This window comes from Electrona antarctica (genome assembly GCF_951216825.1).
Source record: "Electrona antarctica genome assembly, chromosome: 23".
Lineage (NCBI taxonomy): Eukaryota > Metazoa > Chordata > Actinopteri > Myctophiformes > Myctophidae > Electrona > Electrona antarctica.
In genome coordinates, this window is record NC_136804.1 from 2,521,771 (window position 1) to 2,528,279 (window position 6,509).

The window sequence follows — 6,509 nt, forward strand, 5'->3', positions numbered from 1 at the left end:
GCTATTTTTCAATAGCTAAATTATAACAATGTTTAAAACACCAAAAGGGGTTCCGGCCCAAAATGGGTTAACTGTCCTTTTGCGCAGATCACGCAAACCTCAGCAAAAAGAAAAGGACAATATCGATGGCCTCCAACTGTACATGTTTGCAATGCGTTGTGAGCTTGTAGATCCTCTATTTATTTGTTTCAAATCTCCTGCCACAAATATTCAGGTGGGGGTCTGCAGCCAGATATAGGCTAAATATTCATTTGGAGGTCCTTGATCTGAAAATGTTTGAGGACCACAGAATTACAGTACAGAAAGGTTTTCACTATGCACGCAACTCTTGGCTCCATTTGCAGTTTTCTGACATAAATTAGCACAATACAGTAGTATAGTACAGAGTCCTAATTTACTGTTTTGCCTCTGAGCAGTCAACAATAATGCATATTAGCCTGCAGCGAGCTACGGGTACATTTACCTTTTTTCGTGTGTGTGTGTGCGTGTGCGTGTGTGTGTGTGTGTGTGTGTGTGTGTGTGTGTGTGTGTGTGTGTGTGTGTGTGTTGAAAAGGATCACAGAGACAGGAAATGTAAGCGGTGCCTCCAGGTGAGAGAGAGAAAAACAGCAGGGCACCTTGGCAACCCCCCCTCCGCTCCTTCTCTCTCTAGATTGCAGGTTTTTATATTAAAAGTATATGAGAGTGAAAGTTTCTAAAGTAGTTCATGTCCAGCTGTTTTTCTGTTTATCTTTTGTTTTTGTCTTGTTTTATTTGGTATCATTATTTGGTGATTTTTTTTAAAATAAAAACCAAGTAAAAGAAAAGAAAATCACACCCGTGTGAAGTAAGTGGTGCAACTCCATGTGGGGGTCCCCGGAACTTCCAGACCCGCAGGAACGCGCCCAGTTACCGTGTGGGGGTCCCCAGGGTGTCCCTCTAGTGTACTGTACTGTACTGTATTCTACTGATACACCTGAAATCATAATATATACAGTTAATACAGTGACACTTGGTTTGGAAAACCAACCAAATGCTATTTTCGTGCTCGGACAGACCCAGCCAGCCAGCCAGGGACAGACCCAGGCAGCCAGAGACACACAAAGCTCCTAATTGAAGTGGTTGCACCACTTAAAAAGTATATAAGAGTACTTTATATTGTTTTGGTTCCTCGTGCATTTGAGCAGCAATAGTAAAGATGAAGAAAAAAGTCCAAAAATGCTCTCTCCATCTGTCATTACTAGCTTCCTCTGTCTGTCTCTCACTCTCCATCTGTTTCCATCTAGCCTTCTATTTTTTTTCCTCTCACCCCACAAATCCCCACTTCCTTTACACAGACATTTCTTTCTCTCTATTTATCTTTCAATTCTCACTCTTTACTTGTTTTGACAGTCTCAACCTCACACATAATGGTTTTGCTATAAAAAAACAACAACAATGGGATCCGATCACAGTCTGGTGCAGTGGAACAAATGGCATAAGAAAAAGGTGAACTGTGCCAGATGTATGAACATGCTTAACACAATGAGTGCCACCTGGTGGACAGAAAGTGTTGTGCAGGTGCCAGAGAAAAAGGACAAATAAAAGGATAAATAAGCGTGCCCGCGTCCGTGTGCACATCGGATTCAAAACATTAAAAAAAATAAAAATAAAAAAAAATAAAGTCGTCAGCCGCGATGTCGTCGCCGCCAACTGCCGATAACAGCCGCGGCAGTGCTTCCGCATTAGTGCGACAACTAGGGATGTCCCGATTCACTTTTTTCGTTACCTCAATTTCTGTGTTAGCCGATACCGAATCACGATACCAGAGAATAATATATAATAATAGAAAAAGAATAAAGATCTTATTTTGAAGACCACCGACCGGGAATTGTAGTGTTTATAGCTATCTAGCTATATATCTCGTGTTGTGTTTATAGCAGACTCCTCACTCAAATGTGCACTTAGTCCACTAGCCAGAATATGAACCCGGACAGAATATAAAACCAACGTTTTATGTTAGAAATGTTGAGTATGGGTCCCCAGCACGTAGAAACTGCCGGATGCTAACTTGCATATGTTGAGCAATTTTCACAATTGACATAATATGTGACCATACCATTAACAACCTATAAGGAAAAAAGTCTAAATTTCATCATGCTTTACGTAGCATGTAACGTGTCAAACTAGGGGGTTTTCATGACTCTGAATCCATTCCAAGCATTAGTTTAGTTAGTACTCCTTCTGCAGGGAAGAAATTAATTGTGTTAATTTGTACATCTCACCTTTTTCACAACAAAGGTGAAAATCTAACATCAGTAAGATGTTATTAGATCTAATTTAGCGTACTATGATCATTCATCATCATTGTCACATCACAACCTCATGGGTGTTCCGATTACCAATTCAGCTGAGCCATAATATCTAGCCATCCACTTATCTTTCAATCTGTTCATGTAGTCATCAATGCTGCAGTAATACGTTTAAAATAGCTCCATATTCTGATATAGTAAGCATCGCAAGAGTGGTTGCATGGATTGCTAGTAAACAGAAAATACATGCTCAGGTCTGGAGACCAATTTTAGAAATGATTGGAACTGGAACACTATAAAATTGAAGCTTATAATGAATTGCATTTTTATGGCGCTTTTCTATGCACTACGTGCCTACTCAAAGCGCTTACAATGGTTCATTCATTCATACATTGGGAGGTGAAGCGGCGAACAGTCGACGCCAGCGTCCTCACTTCCCACATTCACACACCAATGGTGGCAAGCTCCCACCGACCGACTCATTGGAGGCAATGTAGGGTTCAGTGTCTTGCCCAAGGACACTTCGACATGTGGACAGGAGGAGCCGGGATTCGAACCGCCGACCCATGGATCATTGGACGACCTGCTCTACCTCCTGAGCCACAGCCGCCATAAATGGGTACTCTCTCCTGATTGGATGAAATTGGCAATCCAACTGAAAATGTATTTTCTGTTTATTAAAGAATTATAGACAATATAGCAATGATTACACTGTGTGACGTGATCGGCCCCGATTTCCCATCACGTGATCGGATCGGGAATGATTGATTGATTGATTGAAGTATTTATTAACAGTTTGCAGAATTACAGTACATTTCAAGCACAACTCAATACAAAAACTGTCAACTGTGGACGACCAATGAAGCACTACGCTTGTTTACAAGAGGGTCCACCATGTTCAATTCATCATAACATTTAGAGACATACAAATATCATAAAGGAGGTAAAAAGGGAAAAGAAAACATACTGTATACAGTGAGGGGAAAATGGGGTGGGTGGGGTATTCAGATTTTACGAGGGCCAGTTTCGAATTGCAGCCGTCCGTAGGTGCCCTTTGAGAGCGGTTTTGAAGGAGTCAAGGGATTCGCATGTCTTGACAACCCCAATATAAACGTTTTAACCATATATAACATCACTTACACTGCCTTTTACTCATCCACCCATCCCAGACCGACACCTACTGTAGACAGATACAAAGACACATGGGTGGCATTTTCATTTTACTGACTTTGTACAATGCCAACGTAGTAAAACCCTGAACGTTAATTGAACTCGGAGCTAAATTCACGGTGTATTAAATTTCAAACATAGCATGACAGGTCTGCAGACACAGATAGCACCGACACGGCAGTCTGCTCCGCTTGCTGCACTCCATTAAGAACGCACTAGACTAGATGCAGTGTCATGCATCATGTGTAAGCCATGCTTTGTGCTCCCACTTTCATTTGGATGAGTGTTTTTTAATCCACTCAAACATATGAACGTCCTCCGAGGAGACGCTAGTAGTGCATATGGAGCGGCTTCGTCGCTCCAAAGTTCCCGTCCTTTGCCCCAATTTAATTCCTTTAAGAGGGAGGGAGACTCTTCACTTATTAAACAGTGTGTGTGGCTGTTTTGTTTATTGCTGTCAAAGGATTCCAGAGAGAGAGAGATGTCCTCCTAAGTTCAATATACTGTATAGGTGTCCTATGGTAGAAGTGATTTTAGAGGTTATATTAAATGGTTTTAATGTTTTGCTAGTGCAGGCTACATATTGGGTTTGTTATAACATGCAATGACGCGCACGCACGCACGCACGCACACAGGGGCGACTGTGGCTCAAGAGGTAGAGCAGGTCGTCCAATGATCCATGGGTCGGCGGTTCGAATCCCGGCTCCTCCTGTCTTGTCCTTGGGCAAGACACTGAACCCCAAATTGCTCCCGATGTGCTGGTTGGTACCTTGCATGGCTTCCGCCGCAATCGGTGTATGAATGTGTGTGTGAATGGGTGAATGTAGTGCACAATCTATGTAAAGCGCCTTGGATAAAGGCGCTATATAAATGCACCATTTACCATTTACCACACACACACACACACACACACACACACACACACACACACACGCACACACACACACACAGTGCAATCGTAAACTGTAATCCATTTGTGATTGTTATATCACATGTCATCACATGACATATAATCTATGTCGCCTTGAAAGCAGGACAAATTGTGCTACACCTGATGAAACGATAATTCATTCCATTTCATACCTGCTGGTATTCACCGCAATGTGCTTCAAATTACTCTACACAGCCGCCGTACAAATCAAATCGTATAGGCCTATACAGTACCACCTGCCTTAACCCATTTTGACCTGAAAATAGCAGATCTACAAGCTCATAGCGCGCCACCGAGTGGCGCGCTATGAGCTTGTAGATCTGCTATTTTTCAATAGCTAAAGCATAACACAAGTAAGACGCGCAAACGCGGGAAGCGAACGCAGCTCGTAAATTGCAATAACAACAATTAGAATAAATTACGTACTTTTTAAGGTTTTTTTTAAGTTAAGTTTTTTAAATTAAATGTTTTTTCAAGTTTTTTGTAGTGTGTGTATGTGTGCGTGCGTGCGTGTTTCTTTTTTAGGTTTTTTTTTAAAAGTTTTTTGTTTAAGTTTTTTTTTAAGTTAAGTTTTTTTTTAAGTTAAGTTTTTTGTGTGTGTGCGTTTTTCCTTTTTAAGTTTTTTTTTAAGTTAAGTTTTTTTTAAGTTAAGTTTTTTTGTAAGTTAAGTTTTTTGTGTGTGCGTTTTTCCTTTTTACGTTTTTTTTGTAAGTTAAGTTTTTTTTTAAGTTAAGTTTTTTTTTAAGTTAAGTTTTTTGTGTGTGTGCGTTTTTCCTTTTTAAGTTTTTTTTTTAAGTTACGTTTTTTTTTAAGTTAAGTTTTTTTTTAAGTTAAGTTTTTTGTGTGTGTGCGTTTTTCCTTTTTAAGTTTTTTTTTTAAGTTAAGTTTTTTTTTAAGTTAAGTTTTTTTTTAAGTTACGTTTTTTGTGTGTGTGTGTGTGTGTGTGTGTGTGTGTGTGTGTGCGTGCGTGCGTGCGTGTGTGTGTGTGTGCGTGCATGTGTGTGTGTGTGTTTTTGTGTGTGATACAGCTGCGCCCTCTGGTGGTGGGCGGGTGGTGTTACAGCGTGACACACACACAGACACACACACAGACACACAGACGTGATCTGCTGGGTCTCATAGTAAATGCTCACTGCGTTCGCAATCACTGCGTTCGCAATAATGCTAACACCAAAAGGGGTTCCCGCCCAAAATGGGTTAAGAAACACCCATGAACAAAGAAACGCTCAAACAATATGCATTCAAAATACCTTCAGTTCCAAAGTGCAAGCAATCACCAAAATGCCGATGCAGTTGCTGGATGGAGCTGGTCCAGACCGCAAGTATAGGCTAGACAATGGAACTTTCTGAAAGGCAAAGCAAAGAAAGTCACCACTTAATGTGTACTGTATCTACAATTTGCGCTATTTTGGGTGGAAAAAAGAGAAACTGTTCGCCTATAATGACATGCCCAAAATAGGGACACCATATAGGTTGAAAGTGGGTATTCTGTTCTGCAACCATTAAATGTCTGGTTGCAGACAAGACCATCATCAAGATGGACGGACATGAATTGAGCTGAAATCTCATTAAACTAAAAATAAAAATAACATAAAAAAGAGTTTGGGGGGAAATACAGTATGCATAAAATAACTGAATTTGAAGTTAAATGGAAAATGGTGCATTTATATAGCGCTTTTTTAATTTATATATATATATATATATATTTGTTTTTTAACATTTTAAAGAACAAAACATTTCATTTCCCCCCCCCAGCATAAATACAAATACATCATTGTCCTCTTTCTCTGTCACGTCTTTGTGCACTGCATACTCTGTTTCCTCACATGATAGGTATTGGATAATAACAACAATAATTACTGCAACGACAAAAAGTACATAATAAATATACACACCAGCAAAAGGAGATTAAGAATAAAGAGAAAGACAGCTTCAGGATAGACTTCGATAGACTTCAGAGAGGAGATCGACACCCTCTGCCAAGAGGATCCTATTTTCTTATTTTCTTAATGAGTTTATCAGTTAATCAATCTACAAGTTCATCATAGTCAGTTTGTTATGGTAGTCTCCCCTAATATATAGCGCTTTTATCCAAAGCACTTTAGATCGTGCTTTGCATTCACCCAGGTGTGTGCGTG